At 35.3% G+C, this 24,568-nt stretch overlaps 1 protein-coding gene across 25 annotated transcripts in view; it reads right to left on the bottom strand.

Moving 5' to 3' along the window:
* The window catches only part of LOC144301100 (uncharacterized), a 217,777-nt gene that overhangs the window by 26,764 nt on the left and 166,445 nt on the right, over positions 1 to 24,568 (bottom strand). For 5 of the 25 annotated variants that reach the window (XR_013367976.1, XR_013367994.1, XM_077877709.1 and 2 more), the window contains one exon: positions 2,032 to 2,124. The exons of 13 other annotated variants lie outside the window; for them this stretch is intronic. The gene's annotated coding sequence lies outside the window, so the exon portion shown is untranslated. Of the gene's footprint in view, positions 1 to 2,018; positions 2,125 to 12,166; positions 12,240 to 24,568 lie in introns of all 25 variants that reach the window. 7 more of the 25 variants (XM_077877714.1, XM_077877710.1, XM_077877666.1 and 4 more) reach the window with 2 other exon arrangements.

Raw genomic sequence — 24,568 nt, 5'->3', positions numbered from 1 at the left:
AGCTAGCAAAAGCCAATTAGACCAGTGTATGTACCTGGCCCATGGACAGAATAGTTCTACAAGTAGATGTAGATCTTTTATCTGACATGAAAAGATGATTCAATCAGATGCCTCACTCATTAACTTAAAATACAAGAACAGAAGGACCAAAGTAGTGAGTAATATGGGCAAAAGCCAAAGGGAGGTATCTAGAATTATCAGAAGCAAGAATCATAGAGGGAAAAAGACAGGAAGACAAAGCCATATGAAGACAAAGTTAGCAGGGCATGGGAAGCATGAGCAGTCAAAGAAACTCAACTGATAGATAAATGTGAATATACAGAGAGAAATGTCAAAGCTTCATTTAAGAGAGAAGAATGATCTTCTCCCTCTTGGCCCCTGGCATTATCGTCGTATTATATGCTACCAGAGATATAGCAAAACGAGGTGAAAATAACAGAAAATTCTGAGTCATCATTCTTGACAGTTTTATAACCAAAGCCCATATTTAGGATCTAGACTAACCAAATAAAAAATATTCATATAGCAATGTTAACAAAATATAAATTTAAAACAAATGAATAGGAAGCAAATACCTGAAGCCTAAATATTGATGGCTGATTTTTCCCTGAGTTTTCTGGTTGTGAGAGCAAAAAGTGCAATGTGCTAAGTTACTGAATTTCATTATACAGGAAGGAAGGTCTCAGTTTCCTGGAAATAACTATTATTATAGTTTTCTTGTTTCAACCTTCAAAACTGATCTCCATATGGGTCATTCTACTGGGTGTCCACTTACTTGTGTGGTATACACCATCCTCTATGATAATTTCAGAACAAATGCAGAAATAATTTTCAGAATTATACATAGTCTTAAAGCCTAATTAATTGAAATAAATCTTGGGAGGAACTCAAATGGCCTGACTCTGTAAACATCTGCTGACTCTAAATGGGACTCAGAGCACTTGGAACTCTGGTCAAGCTCCACTCTTCCTCTTCCTCCTCATGCCCTCGGAGCAGGTGGGCAGTATAATATAAACTTCAAGAGGGCAGGGAATTTTGTCTGTTTTGTTAACTCCTGAAGTACTAGTGCCTAAAATAGAGACTGGTATATAGTAAGACTAAGTTAGTATGTGTTGAATTAATATGGAATGAATAATTCAGATCTCAACCTATAAGAACATTAGATTTCCTTTGCTAAATGTCCTATCAAACATTTTTCACTCATTACTGAAATTACATGTTTGAAATTGGTCTTCCTAGAGGACTGTAAACTCTTTGAGGTCAGTGTTACTTTCTGCTCTCTCCCAGGCTTGGCTCTGGGCCCTGTATTTAGGGATTCAATACACAAATGACCAGGGACACCTGGGTGGCTCAGTTGGCTAAGCATCTGAGTCTTGATTTTGGCTCAGGTCATGATCTCAGAGTGGTGAGATTTAACCCCAAGTCATAGAGTAGAGACTCTTTGAGATTCTCTCTCTCCCCCTCTCCCCCTGACCCTTCCTCACTCAAATAAATAAGTTTTTAAAAAATACACAAATAACTAATGAGTGACAATAAGCATTAATGACCTGTGACTCACATAATGATTCATGTGATGGAGTTTCTAAATGCAACATTATTAGAGACAAATAAGATGGAAGGATTTCAGGACTATTGAAAACAAAGAAAAGGGATACAGTGACTGATGATGGAGGAGGAAGGTAACAAGGACAGGTTAAAAGAGATAAAAAACAAGGAGAACCATAAGGCAGATGAGGAGGAGGAGGACAAACTCATACCTATCATACTTTAATTAATTTTTCCCAATTCTGTGCAACCTGGATTGTAACTCACCTAATAGATAAAGAGACTAATACTCAAAGGGAAATAAGATACATTCATTGGATTGAGCTGAAAATATGAGAATTATGATTGTTAAAAATTGTGCCAAAGAACTACTGAATCGTATTGCTGGTATAGCTGGCTCAGGACCACCTGAGCCATTCACCCATTTACAGATAAAAGGAAAATATCCAGAGAGATCTCACTGGTTGACCAACCTTGCCCAAATACCTATTTAGTGTTGTAAGTGACTCCTCAGATGATTGACACAAGTCTTCAATTTTCTCAAATGGGACCTTCAGAAGTTTGTGGGATCAGTAGAAGCTGATCAGGGTGTGAGAAAAGACAGAGAAACTTGCAGTTTTTAGGCACTTTACCTTCTTTTCAATGACCATAATCCCAGAAAGCACAGTGACGCTAAGGGCCTACTTCATGTGATTATCCTGACGGCTAAGTAACACCTATACCTGACCCTGAAAAAAGCCCCAAGGAAAGTCAAAGTTCACATCAGCCAAAGACTAAAACATTATGTATGACCTTTGAAAAGGTGTTCAGACTGCACAGATATTTGTAAGAAGGGAGGGCTTGTCTTGAAAAGGTCAGCTACCTCTTATGAGGAGAAGTGGCATTCTGGGCATCTAATGCTAAGTGAAGGCTGCACGGGCCCTGACAGGTGGGTCCCCTTGGCCTTGGTAAGTCAGGTAGCCTCCCTCACTGACACCCTGCTGGAGTCACATTTGGAATTCTCAGAGAATAGACCTTCACTAACTGAACAAAGTGGCATTCAAGGAGAGAAACACATAAGTGTTATGCTTAGAAACAGCAGCACACCAGGAAAAATACAATTATTCTAGTAAATAGCACATTACCCATTCTCCTAAATGTAGAGTTCAGAAGTTGTTGGTATTTTGCATACAATTAAACTTTTTTCAAGTAAAAGCTTACTATAAATATTGGTATGTTGAACAAAACCTGCATGCTGTTAACTGAAACAGAGATAAGGACCACAACCTGTCCTTTAATCCCCCGCCCCCCGATTTCCATAGCTGTTGCAGAAGTACCTCTAATGGACTTAATGTTTTTAAATACCAGTGTAATAAAAAGAATCTCAACAGTACACTTCCTTTTGTGATTATTTGCTTAATATCTACCTGTACTTGTACTAGTGCCTTCCCAAGGATGTACACTATGTCTGATCCTGCTCGATGTAGCACTGCCAGTGCCTGGCAGAGGGCTCAAAACAATGCTTGAGACAGTGTGTGGGAAAATGCTGTGTAAACTCTAAAAACTCTAAAAGGCTACAGCTACAAGGGAGTAGTCTCAATTCACTCGCCAGAATCTATTTTCAGGAAGCAATTATGTTCAGTCGAGTTGAAAGTGTTTTCTCAGGCTCCCAACAAACAAACAGAGAATTATTGTTTGACTGATGCCTGGCAGACACGTGAAGTGACTCCCAAGCCCATCACTGCTTGTCATCATTTAAACATCACCTGTCCCTCTCGCTGGCTCCGTGTCCCACAATTCATTGTGTGGAGGGCATCCATTGTCTCCATGCTCTCTCTCTCTCTCTCTCTCTCGTTCTCTCTCCCCCTTCCTTCACACACACACACACACACACACACACACACCTTTCAAACTGCCACGCAATAGCAGAATGTAATTGCACTTTCATCTTCCTTAGGTATCATGTCTAGAAAAAATCTGCAGTGGGTCTATTCTTCTGATTAGATGGGCACGCCAGCAGAAAAATAAATTGAACCTCTGTCTTTCTGTGAAATCCAATATTTCACAATATACTATTTGACACAGCTCAGATTGCATTGATCTGAATCAGAGCATTGTAGCACACTCAGAAAACATTCCTTTTTATTATGTTACATGGATAAAGAGAAGTTTAAAAGCCCAAGGCATAAACAAAGTCTTGAGCTTTCATTGCTGGCTCATTGACACACTGGGAGTTAATTAAATTTTTAGAAAGTATACTGCTTGGTTTACAAGCTGACACATAATGACAATAACTTGTAATACTTCACACCTCACAGAGTGAAGTGGTATAAGATGTGGATTGGAAAATCTATCAGGCAGGACTTCTCAACCTGTGGAGAGATAGACACCCCCACAAATCCAGTCTGTGGTCATTCCTTTTATGGAGGTGCATTTTGCCTGGAGATGACAAGGAAGACTCCATAGTGGAGCAAAAATTTGAAAGGAGACTGGATAAACCAACTGACTTTGCCTGGTGCCCCCCAGGAAAAGAGACATTCCAAGCAGAGGGACTAGAATGTGTCAATGAGTAAGCACAAAATCTCTCAGTCTTTGGTTTGTCTATATGCTTCCAAAAGCATAAAAATGGCATATCCCACCAGAAACTGTCCACTGCACAAAAATGAGGGGCTATAGCAGTGAGACCCTGCTTGTTCAATCCATCAGTCTTCGGCAGGTGTATGTAAGGCTGGCAATCAAGCAAATCCTCAGTTATCTCCCAGTGAGCAACTGTCTGATCAATCCTCTTCCTTCCTGAAGTAATGAAATTTCTCTTTAAGCCTTCTCTCATGAGCAATTTCACCTTGTTTTCTTTTTTTTTGTAATTTCACCTTTATTGTTTTTTACTTTTACAGTTTTTCAGAGCATTTGTGCCTCCAGAGATTATTTAAATCTCATTCTCTTTTGTTTAGTCATAAGAATTACCAACCCCCTCTTCTCTGGCCCTTTTAGCAAGCTTGTCTCCATGTCTGTGTACATCCTTTATTTGAAAAAAAAAATGTTGTCCAAGATGGGATCAGGAGAACCCTGTAGAAAGACTTTGACTACCACCATTCAGACCTCAGACTATACTTTCTAATTGATTAAGCTCTTCTTTCCAGCTTACTTCTTAACTCAGGCAAAAGACCCTACAGGTAATGCATCCCATGATGGGAACCAAAACTACCCCCTCAGGCCCTGACATCAGCAAGACCCAAGACAACGATCCACTTGACCTCATTGCCCACCAGTATGTATCCACTGACTTTTGTCCCACATGTTCCTTATATAAACCTAGAGGTATTTTGGTTTGGACTTTGGACACAGTCTTTGAGATATTCCACTATCGTCCTGGTGTGGGCCTCACTGAAATAAACTCCTTTCTTGGTTCACCATAACTTGTCCCTCTGCCTTTGGATTTTGTCAGCAGCTAGTGGTCAAACCTGGTCTGTTTGGGACCCCTGAAACCTGGTGCTCTTGCAATCCTGTGCCCTGGTTACACTGTGGTGCCCCAAGAGATGGCTGACTTGGAGATCACACAGAATTATTCATCAGTAGTCTCTGTGTAGGGTTGATCTACCATTTTTGACCATTTTTGACTACGACTTCCATTATTACTCCTGAGTTACTTGATTTCTGTTAAACAATGCAACACAGTGAAAAAGTACCAGAGAATGAGATAAGATTTTAATGTGAATACTGACTCTGACACTCTCTGTATGAAGAGGAGTCAGATATTTTTCTCTGAGTCTCAGTTACTTAATCTCTAAAATGGAAATAAACATGCAAATGTCTGTGGATGCTCATACTGGCACTGATACTGGTCCAGGCCTAAAAATAAGCACTGCTTTTTCTTATTTCCAGGTGTTGAATAACAGAATATTTTCCTCCATCACTCGTTTAGTCCCTCTGGGACATTTTGTCAGTGACATCTTTCAAAACATCTTCTAACTTGCAGTAATGGCTCACTTCATTGTGGAATAATGAGGGCTAAAAAATCTGCACTTATACTTTCATCACAAATATATCACTGGTCCCGAGCGCTGTCTGCTTCAGAGCTCAAGGAATGAGTGCTTGGAGATCAGACAAGAAATTGTCCCCTTTCACTTGCTTCCAGCATTCCTACTCCTTTAAGTACCCAGGAATTGTAGATGTGGCTTGGACAGAAGCAATCTCTAATAAGGGAACTTGTGAGCTATATCAAAGCAGAATCCAAATCAGAACTAAGATTCAGGTACATTTCTGAATCACAATTAAACCTTGGAAAAGATATTCCACTTCTCTGAACTTCTTCCTTATTTAGAAAGTAGGCATAATATTATCTATTTTGCAGCAAAGTTAAGAAAGTAGCATGAAATAGCACGAAGGTACACTTAAGAAGAGGGTAGCTGCTATTAATAAAATGGCTTCTGGGGGCACCTGGGTGGCTCAGTTGGTTAAGCATCTGACTCTTGATTTCAGCTTAGGTCATGATCTCACAGTTGGCTCAGGTCAGGATCTTAAACACTGAGTGTGGGGTCTACTTAAGAATCTCTCTCTCCCTTTCCCTTTGGCCCTCCCTTCTAGTCCCTCCCCCACTGCTCACACACATGCTTTCTCTCTTTCAAAATAAATTAAATCAAATTAAATTAAATTAAAAATTAAATGGCATCTGAACAAAGGCCACTCTCAGTGTCTAATGCCTGGATGGGGAAGCTCTTTTCCAATATGCAAGTTTAAAAACTAACTATTGTTTTTTGAATATTTGCTCTGTGCAAGTATCATAAAGGCACTGTGGAAAAAAATGCAAGTCATGATATTAATGAACTACTGTTCTCATATGGGGAGATATTCACCATATGTTAATATGCTTCTGATAAGTTATAAGTGGTGATTGTCATGTGAGAGGTGAAGGCAAAGGACTGTGAAAATTCAGAGAATGGAGAGGCTTCTACTTGTGTATGGCCATAAAGATTCCTTACAGAGAAAGAAAGATTTTGAATGTGACCTTAAATGGAAAGCAAAGGTAGATCTGAAGAGATAGGGTTTAAGGTAGGTTAAAGTTCCTGGTTGTATGCACCAGACAGCAAAGGAAAAAAAAAAAAAGTAATAGTTCTCTTAAAGGAAAGAAAAGATTTATTGGAAAGATGCATTAAAGAGTTAAAATACAAGCTTGAGGAAAGGCCAAGAACCAGGAGATAGATGTCCAGACATGTCAGCAACAGAGGCACTTGACTTCTTTTTAGGATGCAGCCAAGAAATAACTAGCTTGTAGCTGCATTTCATGACTTGACATCTCTATTCCTGTGCTCAAATTCTAAGGAAAGAGTCCAACTGGTACAGTGCATTTAGTCAAAAATGCACTTCCTGCCCAGGGGGGAGGGCAGGGTCATTAAGGACTCCTTAGTAAGCAGGCAAACACAATTTGTGTTGATTATGGATCAGAATGAAGGAGTACATTCCAGGGAGACAGACCCAGGGAGCAGTATCACGGAGGTCAGAAAACTCAAAAATAGGGAATTGTGTGAAGCATGGCCAGACTGTAGTGTCTGTGAAGGAGGGGAACAGAAGATGAAAGCCAGAAACTGAATCTATTCCAACAATGCCTTCGAGATCCCTTGGATAAAGAGTGAGAAAGAGATGATATCAGAAAGGAATAAGTGACATTGAGACAGATTATTGCAAAGAAATTAATTCTGTGGGGTCTGCTGGGGTTGCTACTAAACATTGGGAACAAAAATTATTCTGTGATCACCATACAGCAAGAGCAGGTGTTAGATTTAATTCCATATCATGGACCAAGTGCCTGTTCATAGTAAAGAACAAAGTACATCAAACATTCTGAAAAACACTTCTTGAATTAAATTTATCATAACCTGAAAAATCTTGCTTTGATTTTGTTATCTAAATTGATTTTACTTTCTATTGGGATATGTGCTTTGTTTCCAAATTCTGTTTAATAATTACTCATTCACTCAACAATTTTTTTTGATAATCTGAACAACTTTTCATTCATTCAATAGACAAGTACTGTCAGCTTCAAGATGGAGGATGTGATTTCTACATTTATCTTCTGTCTCTCCTGAGTCTTCACTGAAATGAAACTCTAGAAGTACAAAAAGGAGCACATTTATAGCAGAAAACAAAGGACTGGAGGAGTCACTACTGATGACAGTGGAGAGAGTTCAGCAAATTACTAAATAGAAGAGAATAAAAACAAGTTCATGGATGAATATTCAGAAAAAGTGGCGTTAAAGAACCTGCTACAGGAGGTTACAGAGGAGGTGAGGGCCCCTCTGCTCATAGGGACTCAAAAAATCCACTGGCTCATTCAAGATCAACAAGTGCACTGGAAGATTGAAATGAGAAGTGGACTGTAAAACATGGAATAATTTAAGATCTCCTTAACTATTGTTCTCCCTTTGCACAACACCAAGGTGAACTGACATCTACCCATAGTCATGAAGTGGAGTCTGTTGTCTGAGAAAACTGAATGAACCATATGGGAAAGCTAAAGCTTCTTATGTGGATATTGGCTAAAAATAATCACTTCATCAACCTTCATTGGAAGCCCAATAGCCCAAAGCTCTTCTCCTACCAAATGATCATGAGTCTGTGGATTTTCTATTTAGAATAAAGAATAGAGAATAAACCTATTGTTCATTTACCTATTCTTTTTTTTAATTTTTTTAAATTTATTTATTCATGAGAGACACAGAGAGAGAGAGAGAGAGAGAGAGAGAGAGAGAGAGAGAGGCAGAGGGAGAAGCAGGCTCTATGCAGGGAGCCCGACATGGAACTTGATCCAGGGTCTCCAGGACCACGCCCCAGGCGGAAGGCAGGCGGTAACCACTGAACCACCCAGGGAGCCCCTCATTTACCTATTCTTATGCCAATAATATTGTGCTAATTACTACTATTTCATATATTATACCTTAAGTCCAGTGAAACAATTGTTCCTTTGTCTTGCTTTAAATTACATTCCCAGATTAATTTTAGAACTGACTTATATGGATATTATCCTATTAAATTATATGTCACATTGTTAGTGTATAGAAATGCCACTGACTTCTGGGCATTGATTTTGTATCCTGCCACGCTACCGAATTGCTGTATGATTTCTAGCAATCTTGGGGTGGAGACTTTTGGGTTTTCTATGTAGAGTATCATGTCATCGGCGAAGAGGGAGAGTTTGACTTCTTCTTTGCCAATTTGAATGCCTTTAATGTCTTTTTGTTGTCTGATTGCTGAGGCTAGGACTTCCAGTACTATGTTGAATAGCAGTGGTGAGAGTGGACATCCCTGTCTTGTTCCTGATCTTAGGGGAAAGGCTCCCAGTGCTTCCCCATTGAGAATGATATTTGCTGTGGGCTTTTCATAGATGGCTTTTAAGATGTCGAGGAATGTTCCCTCTATCCCTACACTCTGAAGAGTTTTAATCAGGAATGGATGCTGTATTTTGTCAAATGCTTTCTCTGCATCCAATGAGAGGATCATATGGTTCTTGGTTTTTCTCTTGCTGATATGATGAATCACATTGATTGTTTTACGGGTGTTGAACCAGCCTTGTGTCCCAGGGATAAATCCTACTTGGTCATGGTGAATAATTTTCTTAATGTACTTTTGGATCCTATTGGCCAGTATCTTGTTGAGAATTTTTGCATCCATGTTCATCAGGGATATTGGTCTGTAATTCTCCTTTTTGGCGGGGTCTTTGTCTGGCTTTGGAATTAAGGTGATGCTGGCTTCATAGAACGAATTTGGAAGTACTCCATCTCTTTCTATCTTTCCAAACAGCTTTAGAAGAATAGGTATGATTTCTTCTTTAAACGTTTGATAAAATTCTCCTGGGAAGCCATCTGGCCCTGGACTCTTGTGTCTTGGGAGGTTTTTGATGACTGCTTCAATTTCCTCCCTGGTTATTGGCCTGTTCAGGTTTTCTATTTCTTCCTGTTCCAGTTTTGGTAGTTTGTGGCTTTCCAGGAATGCGTCCATTTCTTCTAGATTGCCTAATTTATTGGCGTATAGCTGTTCATAATATGTTTTTATTTTATTTTAATTGTTTTTATTTTATTTTATTTCTATACACTAACAATGAGACTGAAGAAAGAGAAATTAAGGAGTCAATCCCATTTACAATTGCACCCAAAAGCCTAAGATACCTAGGAATAAACCTCACCAAAGATGTAAAGGATCTATACCCTCAAAACTATAGAACACTTCTGAAAGAAATTGAGGAAGACACAAAGAGATGGAAAAATATTCCATGCTCATGGATTGGCAGAATTAATATTGTGAAAATCTCAATGTTACCCAGGGCAATATACACGTTTAATGCAATCCCTATCAAAATACCATGGACTTTCTTCAGAGAGTTAGAACAAATTATTTTAAGATTTGTGTGGAATCAGAAAAGACCCCGAATAGCCAGGGGAATTTTAAAAAAGAAAACCATATCTGGGGGCATCACAATGCCAGATTTCAGGTTGTACTACAAAGCTGTGGTCATCAAGACAGTGTGGTACTGGCACAAAAACAGACACATAGATCAGTGGAACAGAATAGAGAATCCAGATGTGGACCCTGAACTTTATGGGCAACTAATATTCGATAAAGGAGGAAAGACTATCCATTGGAAGAAAGACAGTCTCTTCAATAAATGGTGCTGGGAAAATTGGACATCCACATGCAGAAGAATGAAACTAGACCACTCTCTTTCACCATACACAAAGATAAACTCAAAATGGATGAAAGATCTAAATGTGAGACAAGATTCGATCAAAATCCTAGAGAAGAACACAGGCAACACCCTTTTTGAACTCGGCCATAGTAACTTCTTGCAAGATACATCCACAAAGGCAAAAGAAACAAAAGCAAAAATGAACTATTGGGACTTCATCAAGATAAGAAGCTTTTGCACAGCAAAGGATACAGTCAACAAAACTCAAAGACAACCTACAGAATGGGAGAAGATATTTGCAAATGACATATCAGATAAAGGGCTAGTTTCCAAGATCTATAAAGAACTTATTAAACTCAACACCAAAGAAACAAACAATCCAATCATGAAATGGGCAAAAGACATGAACAGAAATCTCACAGAGGAAGACATAGACATGGCCAACATGCATATGAGAAAATGCTCTGCATCACTTGCCATCAGGGAAATACAAATCAAAACTACAATGAGATACCACCTCACACCAGTGAGAATGGGGAAAATTAACAAGGCAGGAAACAACAAATGTTGGAGAGGATGCGGAGAAAAGGGAACCCTCCTACACTGTTGGTGGGAATGTGAACTGGAGCAGCCACTCTGGAAAACTGTGTGGAGGTTCCTCAAACAGTTAAAAATATACCTGCCCTACGACCCAGCAATTGCACTGTTGGGGATTTACCCCAAAGATACAAATGCAATGAAACGCCGGGACACCTGCACCCCGATGTTTCTAGCAGCAATGGCCACTATAGCCAAACTGTGGAAGGAGCCTCGGTGTCCAACGAAAGATGAATGGATAAAGAAGATGTGGTTTATGTATACAATGGAATATTACTCAGCCATTAGAAATGACAAATACCCACCATTTGCTTCAACGTGGATGGAACTGGAGGGTATTATGCTGAGTGAAGTAAGTCAGTCGGAGAAGGACAAACATTATATGTTCTCATTCATTTGGGGAATATAAATAATAGTGAAAGGGAAAATAAGGGAAGGGAGAAGAAATGTGTGGGAAATATCAGAAAGGGAGACAGAACGTAAAGACTGCTAACTCTGGGAAACGAACTAGGGGTGGTAGAAGGGGAGGAGGGCGGGGGGTGGGAGTGAATGGGTGACGGGCACTGGGTGTTATTCTGTATGTTAGTAAATTGAACACCAATAAAAAAAAATAAAAAATAAAAAATAAAAAATTATATGTCACAAGGTACAAATAAACTCACAAAATTCAATCGCATTTCTTTAAAAAAATTTTTTTAAATTTCTTTATTCATGAGAGAGAGAGAGAGAGAGAGAGGCAGAAACACAGGCAGAAGGAGAAGCAGACACCCCACAAGGAGCCTGATGCGGGACTGGATCCCGGACCAGGATCACACCCTGAGCTGAAGGCAAACACTCAACCGCTGAGCCACCCAGTCGTCCCTAATTGCGTTTCTTTATACCATCATTAATCTATCAGAAACCAAAATTCAAAGCACAAACCACTTGTAACCACTATAAAAATTAAAACATGTAGGTGCAAATCTAATAAAGCACCAGTGGGTTAAATATGTAGAAAACTATAGAACTCTGATGAAAGGAAGCAAACAAGATCTAATTAAATGGAGAGACATAATATAAATGCAGTGGAAGACATAGTAAAAATGTCAATTCTATCCATGTTGATATATAGATTTAACACAATTCCTACCAAAACCCAATCAAAACTTTTATAGATGTAGACAAATTTATTTTAACTTACATATGTAAAGGCAAAGCATAACTAAACTTATTTTGGAGAGGAAGAGTACAGTGGAAAGATTCACATTTTCCCATTGTAAGACTTATAATGTAACTACAATAATTAATACAGTGAGGTATTGGTAGAAGGATTGGCACATAGACAATGGAACAGAATAAAAAGCCCAGAAACGGATCTACAAAATATACTTCTCTGATTTTTGAAAAAGGTGCCAAGGCAACTCAAGAAGGGTAGTATTTTCAACCAATGATACTGGAACAACTGAAAATCAAAAGGCAAAAAATAAATTTCAAACTAAAATGGATTTTTTTAATAAAAATTAACTGAAAATAAATCACAGATCTAAAAGTAAAATGTAAAACCATAAAATTTTTAGAAGAGAACATGAGAGCATTTCTGTGACCTAGAGTTGGACAAAAATTCTTAGACACAATGATCTATGAGAGATCTAAAAAAACAAAGTGGTTAAGATAGACTTAATTGAAATTTAAAATGTTTCCTCTGTGAAAAATCCTGTTAAAAGGATAAAAAGACAAGCTAACAATGAGAAAAAAAAACTCTTTGCAAATCACATATCTGACAAAGGACTTCTATCTAGACTATATTTTAAAAACAACCTAAACTCAATAGTGAGGGAGAAAAATGCAATCCGATTAGAAAGTGAAAAAAAAAAATAGATTTGAACAGACATTTTGCCAAAGAAGATATATGAATGCTGAATAAGCATGTGAAAAGATTTTCAACATCACTAGCCATTAAAGAAATGCAAATTAAAATCACAATTAGATACTACTAAAAATCTATTAAAATGTCTGATATAATACTGATAGTACCAAATCCTGGAGACCATGTGAAGAAAGCAGATCTCTCACACACTGCTAAAAGGAATGGAACCCATAAAGCCACTATGGAAAAGAATTTGTCACTTTCTTTTAAAGTTAAGCATGTATTCACTACAAGATCCAGCAATGCCCTTTCTGGGGCATTTACCCAAGAAAATTGAAAACATATATTTACACTAATACTAAATACAAATATTCATAGCAGCTTTATTTAAAATAGCTGGAATAACTGGAAACAATACAAATACCCCTCAAGAAGTAAATGGTTAAACAAACTCTGGTACATCACACAAGGGAATAATACTCAGCAAAAAAGAAACGAGTTATTGGATAGAGAGATCTCAAGAGCATCATGGTCAATAATAATAATAAAAAAAAACAGTTTCAAAAGATTGCACACTCTATGACTCCATTTATATATCATCCTCAAAATTACAAAATTATAGAAATGGAGAATAAATTAGTGTTAGGATTTAAGATAAAGTTGTGATTATAAAGGGATAGCATGAAGGACTTCCTATGTACTGAAAAAAAAAAAATAGTCCTGTATCTTGACTGTGGCAGTTGTCATATAAATCTATACAAGTGATAAAATGGCATAGAACTTGCACATGTAAACTATGGGCATAAAAAATGACTACATATAAAAACTGATGAAATCTGAGCTTGGTTTGCAGTCTAGTTAATTGGCTGATGTCAACTTTCTAATTTTAATAATGTATTATATATACGTAAGATGTTTTTACTGATGGTATCTTAGTAATGGGTGGATTTGATCTCACTGCACTCTTGTGAAACTTCTTGAGGGTCTATAATTATTCCAAAATAAAAATATAAAAAATGTATACAAATGGAATTGCACTCTATATGCTCTGATGTAATTTTTTTGTTCTTCAACATTTTGTCCCTCAACATTGTGAGCTTCATCCAGGGGATGACTACAGCTCTTATTTATTAATTTCCACTGATACAGAATTTTCACTGTATACTATTCCATAACTTATTATTTATCTTCCCAATAATGTACATTTAGATTGTTTCCAGTCAATATTTTTGCAGGTTTGTTTGTTTGTTTGTTTTGCTATTCACAACAACAATGCAATGAACCATCTGGTGCATCCGTGAGATCATTTCTCTGAGGAACTGGATCATAAGAATGGACATTTTTGAAATTCACTCTTCAAAGTAGTTCTACCAATTTGTACAAGAAGTAATTGTGAGCAGTTTCTTTACTCAATATGTGATATTATCAAGCTTTTAAGTCTTTTCCACTTTGAAGATGGGAATTGTTTACTTTTGTATTGCCCTTATTATAATATAATAAAATTATTATAACTATAATATATGCCCTTATTATATTGTTTCAAATATTTGATGGTTGCTTCTTCCTACCTCTTCAATCACATTCCCTGCCACTAATTGCACTCCAGCAACCCTGGCCTTCTTTCTTCTCCTTGTCCAAGCCTAGAGGCTTCTTGTCCTAGGGCCTTCGTATTTGTTGTTCCTTCTACTTGACCTCTCTACCTGAAATAGTCTTCCTTCAGACAGTTAAATTTTCAGACTCTTCTTGTTCTTCTGTTCTCTCTTTACCTCCTCAGAAGGGTCTTTCCTGATTATCTTCATATCACTATCAACATTTTTAAATACATTTCAGTACTCTCGGAAAGAATTGAAACAATCTTTTTTCTTTCTTTTTCATTTTGTTTTCATTTGGTTTTTATTTAAATTCAATTAGCAACATATAGTATATCATTAATTTCAGATATACTGTTCAATAATTTATCAGGTGCATATAAAATCCAGTGCTTATTACATCATGTGCCCTCCTTAGAAACAATCTTGATCATTTTGTTTTTAATAACTTACTGTCTCTCTCACCTTTTAGAATATAATCATCTCCTTGAGAGAAGTGATATTGTAAATTTTCTTTATTGTAGTCGCCCTCATACCTAGAATAGTGAAGAGGTAGTACCATATTGGTGGGAAAATTATGAGTCTTTGAACAGCTTGACATATGGAGCAAGCAAGATCTTATGAGTCATGGTAAAGAGTATATATTTGCTTTTGAACATGATATTAATATTAAAGAAACATAGAAAGAGCACACACAATCCTAAATATATAATAAGATTTATGTGATCTTCCTGCGTAAGACATAAACACTAAATTTCTCATTATAAGCCTGTTTCCCTCTGGATCATTGATCTCTGAGATTTTCCATTACTCCACTAATAACTCAGGGCCCTTATCACTAATATTCGACACCATCTTCTTTATTGAGCTACTTCTAAGAAAGATACCCAAAATAAAAACTTTCAGAATTATTGCACATGCAATCTGTTCTAATTTGATATTCAACAAGGTATTGAATAATAAGCTCAATTATTTTATAGTAAATCAAAACTGAAGTTATATAACATGGAATCAAATAAGAAGACACCACACTAAATTGTTGAGATAGGCTTAAATGCACTTATTAGAAAACAGGAATGAATAAATGATCAAGCTATTCAATTCTATACACTAAAAGAATAAGAAAATAAAAGAAAAGGAAACATGAAGAAAAAATCATATGCTATTAAAATAAAAAACAATGAAATTTTTAAAAATGAGAGATGATAATACCATGAGTTCAATTTTTGAAGAGTCAAAGAGAGAGAGACAGAAAGAGAAAGGACAAGAGAAAGACTAATGAAATAAGAAACACCAAATAAGGAATATTGAGATAGATAAAGAGCTCTCTATCAACATAATTATTTTTAAGTATGGTTGACAAACAACATTACATTAGTGTCAGGTATACACAAAAGTGATTCTACAAGTCTATATGTTATGCTATGCTCACCACAAGTATAGCTACCATCTGTCACCATATAGTGCTATTAAAAATACCATTGAAAAAAATAAAAAATAAAATAAAATAAAAAAATAAAAATACCATTGATTATATTCCCTTTGCTGTAACATTTATTCACATGACTTATTTATTCTATAACTGGAAGTCTCTATCTCCCACTCCCCTTCACCCATTTTCCCATCTCTAAAACCCTTTCCCTCTGACAACCACCTGTTTGTTCTCTGTATTTATAAGAACATTTCAGCTTTTTGTTTGTTTATTCATTTGTTTTGTTTTTTTTTTAGATTCTATATATAAGTGAAATCATATGGCATTTGTCTTGAAAATAGCAAGATTTTATTCATTTTTATGGCTGAATAGTATTCTACTTCTTCTTTATCCATTCATCTAGCAGTGACCACCTGAGTTGCTTCCATATCTTGACTTATTGTCAGTAATGCTGCAGCAAACATAGCATATATTTTTAAAATTAGTCAATAAAAATATGTTTTTTTATGTAACACAAATAAGCAAATTGATCCTAATAATTGTGTAAATGTTAACATCCAAACTTTAAAGAATTATACTTCCTTCTAATGACTATGCATTAAATTTGCATTTAGGAATTTTTCCTAAAAATGAGAAATTTCTGAAAATCCTTAGAAGGAAAAGAGCTAAAAAATACCAAACTAATCAGAAGTATCAAAAGCTTTAAACTTCTTGTTTCACAGTCCCAGATCTGTAGAATTTGGCATCCTTATAAGATGGAAAAAAAAAAATCTTTTGTGTACTTCAAAGTGACACTTAAGTATTCACTTATAAACATCTAATCCTTTTAAATATTTCCTGGCTAAAAATATGAGTCCTTTTCAGTTCCTTGATTTCTCTATGTTGGGTCTTCTTCCTTTCTTCTTATATTTTCTCATATTTGAAACATTTACTAGGCAAGTCTGTATAATTTTTTAGTTCAATGTAATGGGTCCCAGTTGCTCATGGGATTCACTATCTCCCTAATATTACCTTTATCAGTAATAAAAGTGATATTTTTATTTTTAATAGTTTGAGAACTTGAATATGAGAGAGAGGGGTTGTTTACTGAGTATTTTTTAATCTTCAAAGATTGCTACAACCATAAGATCAATAAAGGAAGAATTGTCAATGCCATTCTGTCTTAAAGAGGCAATTGCATCCAGTTGAGTTGGGAAAGGCCAGTTTGCCAGGCTTCCAACTATTCACAACCCACTCAGGAGGAAAGTAGAAGTGAAACCGAATGCATGGTTACATTAAAATATAATTTTCTATTTATTTAAACCACTAGATTTTGGGGACTCTATATATTAGAAGCTACATGTTTGTACTAACGAATGTACCCCATGAATTAAAGTATTTTTCAGAGAGAAATACAACTTGATAGAATGCAAAGAATTGCCAGAATTCTGTGTAGAAAGCCATGGAAGCAATTATGTAGATTATTTCATGCAGGCATGTGGAAATGTATTTGATTATATTTATATTTGCTTTTTAAGCATATTTTACTTTTTTTATTTAAATTCAATTAACCAACAAATATTACAGTATTATTTTCAGATGTAGTTTTCAATAATTTATCAGTTGCATATAATATCCAGTGCTCATCACATCAAGGGCCCTCCTTAATGTCCATCACTCAGTTACTCCATCTCCCCACCCAAGTCCCCTTCCGCAACCCAGTTTGTTTCCCAGAGTTTAGAGTCTCCCATGGTTTGCTTCCCTCTCTGATTTATATTTGCTTTTAAAAGAATGTGAAAAGTAAAAAAAACAAATGTTGAAAAACAAAGCCATCAATCAGCAAGGCAAAAGATAGTCCGGCAAATGGTGTGCTATGGCACTTCTCTAAAGGACACAAGGAGAAAGTACTTTAGCAATTAGCAGGTTCCATTTCTGAAATTCATTAGCAATTCCCAATGTCTGGTTTTCTCATCTTATGAGCAGTTCCATTATTAATATATAGAAAGCTAATATGAAAAGCACATTCTTATTTTAATTATCTAATTAACTAATCCAAGCACAATTAAATCACTAAATTCATACAATATTAATTTTTCTTAGTTCATTTCATAGATACCAAATGTCTTTACAAGTTAACATTTCTGTGGACTTTCCCACCATTTTGATATTTGATAGGGACCATTGGACTTCTTAAAATGCATGAACTCAGAAATCATGAAGAATTAGAGGTCTCTCATATAGTTTCATCTGTCTTATTTCTAGAAAATTTTGTTCAACTTCACCCTAAGAGCTCAATAAATAATAAAATCATCCAGTAAGTAACATTTATCACCTCAAATAAAAGTACTTATTTCTATCTTTTTGACAACTAATTACATGACAGAAAGAAGTAGAAAGGAATGGAATATCTTGAGCGCATGGAGATATAAGGAAACCCTCCTTTGAAGGCTGGAAATTTGAAAGCTAAAGAAATAGTTAATCCCGTTCCTTCCTGGGGCCATTGAGAGTGGCAGTGCCTCTGATGGTTCCATTCCACCATTCCATATATTAAAGACAAGATGGTAGCCATGGGATAATAGCTTGATTGGGCATAAGAATTTCTTGAGTCAGCCTGTATCAGCATCTTTCCTGGGTCTCTCTAGATGCATGTAAGAAATCTGAATACTTTTCATGGGCCATATTCTAGGGGTGATGAAGCACAAGAGGTGGTTTGCCTCAAATAATTAATAATAATAATAATAATAATATAGTGCTCAGTACAATATAATATCTATAACATACTTATAGATATTATATATGGCGTTATAGATATTATATATAAATATTATGTATATTTATAAAACATGTCTCATATTTTTATTGTACGCATTTGCTAGAAGTACCAAAGAAAGGGAACAGTAGCAGAAATTGTCCAAGCCAGGCACCAGTTGATGGCAGTAGATAAATCTCAGAGCAGCAGTAGTTCCAGCCATGTAAGAGGTATAGATAGAGTCAACAAAGGAAAATGTCTGAATTCTCCAGGAGGCATTATGAGATACTATGTAATATCCTGATGTCAAGGGACAGAATTATGCTGTTTGATGGACATTTCTCATTCACAACCCGTGCTGCTGTGTTCATGAATTTATTTATAAAATTTTATTACTGAAGTATAGTTGGCACACAATGTTATATTAGTTTCAGATATATGAATACTGATTTGAAAATCCTATACTAGTTGTTTACTTGTGGCTCACAACAAGTGATATTTTCCTCTTTTTTAAGATCTTTTTTTCTTTAATCACATAGTAGGCAATGCACTATGATGTCACCTGGGAATTTGCCTCAAAACTAAATTTTATGCTGGCAAGTTATTAAATTATGGGCTCACACTGACTTGAAGAATAACTGGGTTGATCTGAGTTTCCCTGACGGGATGAGCCTGAATTGGCTGCTAACAGAGGAGTAGCCACAGCTTATATCACTTTTAATGTATTCTCTCTCTCTTGAGGTGAGATAATAAAGCATATTACACTACTCAGAAGAAGAAATTGTGAAAGATTCTGGGCTTTGCTGACAGTAAGACATAGCTGTGAATTCATCCTCTGCCACTAAGCTGACTGGGGTACACTTGGGGAGAACTTTTCCCTTCTTCAAGGTTCATTGGCTTTCCTCCTCTATGTCAACATGGGGATATTGAATAATACATCTGAAACTAATGATGTACTGTATAGTGGCTAATTTAATTTAAGTTTTTTAAAAAAAGAATGGGTATAATAAAGTACCAGACAGTGTTGGTGTGAAGATGTATGAGAGTCATACACAGTGTCAATTGAATCATTTGAGTAATTGAACCAATTGAACCTCATCATATCTGATCTCACACACTGTGAAAACTCCTTCACAAGACTTTTGGGAACTCCTGAGATTTTGCTTCTTTCCCAGTCACTTTCAGCTTTAATTTCTACCTTCTGCTAAACTCTCAATCATTACCCTGCATCTTGTGGCTTGTTATTTATTTCTGCTCCAGTGTAAATCTGAATTTAGACATGTGTACATCTCATTGGTTTCTCAGCTGCTTTTAGTAGATTATAATTCCCTAGTGGATTCACATCACAATAGCATGTAGAAAATACATTCATATTGAATATTAAATTTCCCTGATATTTTAAGACTTTTTTTTTAATTTCTAGCAAGTCAGATTTAGCCTAAAGATGTTTTCCAGCCTCTGTTTTTTTCTTATCTCCCTTAACCCTCTTTCTCCTCAGAGCTCTCCCCTAGCACATTTCTTTTTTTCTATCTTTACATGTGAATAAATAAATATATATCTCTCAGACAAATATATATGTACATATAAATGTATACATATATTTGTAACATAAAATTCAAGAAGTAAGGAACTACAAAAATGAAAACAATGCAACTACTGTGGAAAACAGTATGGAATTTTTGGGGGGTTTTGTTTTCTTTTAAGTTAAAAACAGAAATACCATATGACCCAATAATTCCACTACTGATTGTTTACCCAAAGAAAACAGAAATATTAATTTGAATATACATGCACTTCTATGTTTATTGTGGCTTTGTTTACAACAGCCAGAATATGGAAGCAACACACACACACATATATACATATATATACACATATGCATATATAACAGATATATAATAGAATATTACTCAGGCATAGAAAAGAATAGAATATTGCCATTTGTGACCATATGGATGGGCTTATGGTATATTATGCTACATAAGATAGGTCAGACAGACAAATATCATATTATTTCACTTATATGTAGAATCTAAAAAACAAACAAACAACAAAAAAAAAAAAAAAAAAAAAAAAAAAAACAAGCAAACAGACTCTTAAATACAAACAATAGACTGGTAGTTACCAGAGTTGGGGTGGGTGAGAGATAGACAAAATAAGTGAAGGGGATTAAGAGGTACGAAATTCCAAGTATAAAATAAATAAGTCACAGAGATTAAAATACAGCATAGGGAATATTGTCAATTATACTGTAATAACATTGTGACAGAAGGTAACTACACTTATCATGATGAGCACTGAGTAATGTGTAGAATTGTTGAATCACTATGTTGCACACCTGAAGTAACATAAGAGTATATGCCAGTTATATTTCAATTTAAAAAAAAGAAACAAGTTATTTTAAAATCTCAGTACCTAGAAACTTTAATGTTAGTAATTGAAAGCTATCTGGGTTAGAATCATGGCTTTATCTTCAATACCTATGTTGCTACTTTACTAAACCCCTCCTATGCCTCAATTCTCTCATCTATAGAATGGCTATGATAATGATGGTACTTGGCTCTCAATGTTGTTGTGAGATTAAATGAAGTATTGCATGCACAGTGCTCAGGAAAATTCCTGCATTGAGTAAGTGCTCAGTAAATAGTGCTAGAAGCTCCTACTATTATTTATCATTATTATTAGACAATATAATTCTATATATCAATTTATGCATATATACAGTGAAAAGGCTAAAGACATGAGTAAATGGAAGTAATTTCTAGAGGAAAGAATCATTCTGATAAATCCTATTTATTAATTTTTAAAAATTTATATTGAACTTAATTTTAATAAGTAAAATTAAGGAAACTGTTGAATTCACACAATTCCTTCACAAAAAGAAATGTCATTTACTAAAAACATTCCTTTATAGTTAAGAAAAAAATGACTTGAAAAAATTATTATAAGATTGAATTCATTAGTTCTTTTGACTACATGCTTTAATTTCGGAAAGTTTAAACTCATTCTTTATTATGAACCATGTCAGATCAGGTGGTGAGCCTACCCTGCCAATAATTCCTCTGCACTCAACCGTTCTCTACTTCTAATCTTTGTAAACTATATTATTATTTTTATATTATCGGGTTTTATAATAGTCACATTGTGTTTTGCATATTTAATTACCTAAGTTTTAGTTACAATTAAGAAAGTTTAATATTCATTCCAGGCCTTTTAACACAGCTTTTTCATTTTCAAATTCTGTGTGTTTTATGCTAATTATCAATTTTGTTTGTTTTGTTGCAATGGAGACCCACTGTTCTTGTATTTCTAGAGTATTTATGCCTAACACCACTATAATCTCTATACATGCTACTAGATCCAGGTAGGTATTTCTCCATTATATTTTGGCATTGAATATTACTGTCAAGAGGTCAAAATCCTGACTACTAATTTCCTTTATAGGTGGCTCTTTTTTTTTTTTTTTCCTGGCCAGGTTATTGGAAGCATTCTTTCTTTATCTTTGACAACCAACCGATATCTCCATTAGAATGTGTCCCAATATTAGTCAATCAGAATTTTACTTTCTAGCTATGAATTCATTTTTTTATTGCTTTCAAGGAGTTTGTTTGCATTATATAAGTATCTTTTCTTTCATCTGTTAAGATCACATTTTCTGCCTTCCAATCTATCCTCTCCTTTGGATTTTCTTAGTCTCTATCTTTTTCTTCTTTGTTCATTGTGACTATCCCAAGACTTTGTTTTAGGACAGACACTCAATTTTCAACTATTCTATTTTACTCTTTGCTATCTCTAATTTATTTATTAATTCTGTGATATCTTCTCTTAGAGCAGATGTATCTGTTATCTTTCTTTCTGACTTTCTCTTTCTCTTTCCACCCTCAATAATGCATTTTCTATAGTGAAGTTGGATGAATCTTTCCCAGGTTACCATTATTCACCTTTATTACCACTGACTCAAAAATCTTCAAAGATACCCTGTCTCTTCCATTAACTCCTTGAGACTTTCAAAAATTGCTCTAATGAGTCTCAACTTCCTCACATTTGTTTTTATGTATTCTGAAGAATAAGTCTTCATGGTAATGATGATGATGGCAATGAAAATGAGAGTAGATGAAACATATTGAGCCTTTCCCTATATCTTAAGGGCAGTCATGATTTTAGATTGTTGCCTCACTTAATCTTTGTAACAACTTTATATGGAAGGTGCCAGTACTGTTATTATGCTCATTTTGCAGATGAGAAAAAGAAAGGATGGAGCAGTTAAGGAAATTACCCAGTCAGACAACAATTTAAAGTGTTTTTTTTTTATTTACTGAATAAGAGAAGATATTTGCAAACGATATATCTGATAAGAGGTTAACATCCAAAATATACAAAGAACTGATAAAACTCTTTATATAAGTAAAAGCAATCTGATTTAAAAATGGACAGAATCCTTAAACAGACATTTTCCAAAGAAGATAAACAGAGGTCCAACAGATACATGAAAAGATGCTCAAAATCACCCATCATCAGGGAAATGCAAATGATAACTCAAAACCACAATGAGTTATCACCTCACACCCAGCAGAATGGCTATTACCAAAAAATAATAAATAACAAGTGCTGGTGAAGATGTAGAAAAAAGGGAACTCTTATGCACTGTTGGTGGGATATAACTGGTACAGCCCCTATGGTAAACAGTACAGAGTTTCCTCAAAGAAATTCAAATTAGAATGACCATACAATCCATCAATTCTACTTCTAGGTATTCATCCAAGGATGATAAAAACACTAATTTGAAAAAAAAATATGTACCCCTATGTTCATTACAGAATTATTTACAATAGCCAAGATATAGAAGCAATCTAAATATCAATCAATAGATTAATGAATTTTTATACTAAAATATAAACCTATCACTTTGTAATATGACTTGTAAGATTCTCTACAACTTGACCCTTACCTACCTCTTTGACCTCATATTCTCCAACTCCACATCCTGAATCTTTCACTGAAGGCAGAATGAACTCTATTCCATTTTCCCAATACACTGTATGACTTCTTGCACCTTGGGTTTTCTCCTGCCCTTCTGTTTTGGGTAAACCCCATTTGTTTTATATATCTCAACTTTACTATCTTTTCCACAGGGCTTTCCCCGGCCCTATGCAGATATCATTCTATACAGTCCCAAAACCATTGGAATTACTTATTTAATACATAGACTTCTTTGCTTTGGTTTCTCCAAAACTAACATTTGGTCTAGAAATATGCTTAGAGTAAATGTTGGTTTATGAATGAACAAATGAAAACAATTACAGAGGAAAAATTTTGAAGGCACACTAAAGATGAAGATCATTATGGAATAAGGAAGTAGATTACAGGAGGAGGTAGGCTTACTAAATTTTCTATGACTTTTGAATACATTGAGTATTACTCATTTCTGTGTCCATTTGCATCACTAGATTATGGACTCCCTGGGGAGAGAAACCACATATACTCAGTGAAGAGAAACATAACTGATGCTGGAGATGTTAATACATTTCCTGAATTGTCAGTAAGTATCCATTGCTCACAGAAAATTACTAAAATAACCACATAGACAATTGGACGCTGTACTTATCTTTTTCAAAAATAAGATTCATACAGATTTTTCATAAGACTTCTATTGCACAAAATAAGGCCCAAGTGTATACCTCTGTTTAAGGTTGACTGAGATTTTTTTTTTGTTTCCAGGGTTCAACTGCTTTTAAAGGACAACATTCTTTTTGTAGTTTGGAGTATGCTTTCTTTGCTAATGAAGTTCTATCTAAAGAAGACAATGATCAGGTTTCAATCCATTACAAAGAGCAAGTAACTTATAAAACCCATGGTACCATAACAATGTGAAAATGTCTTGCTGGATTTCTGGGAAGAAACTCTATATCCCAGCTTTATAATAAAGACACTAGAAATGCAACTAGCCCATGATTCTGTACACAGTAGCCTCTCAGAGAGAAAGTAAAAAAGACCTAGAAGCTGAACCCTCAAAAGCCAACCTCCCAGACAACCTACAGAGATGATTAATGAGCTGTCAAAGAGATGAATAAACAGTAACTCTTCCATCATATTCAATACTTTATTTTGATCAAATAAATGTCATTATAGAGATACTTCATTTGAGAATCATTGAGTTGGAGAGGATCTAGAGATG

Source organism: Canis aureus, chromosome 2 (genome assembly GCF_053574225.1).
Source record: "Canis aureus isolate CA01 chromosome 2, VMU_Caureus_v.1.0, whole genome shotgun sequence".
In the NCBI taxonomy this organism is placed as follows: Eukaryota; Metazoa; Chordata; class Mammalia; order Carnivora; family Canidae; genus Canis; species Canis aureus.
The sequence above is the reverse complement of the archived record's forward strand: the minus strand, read 5'-3'. Positions and strand labels throughout refer to the sequence as shown.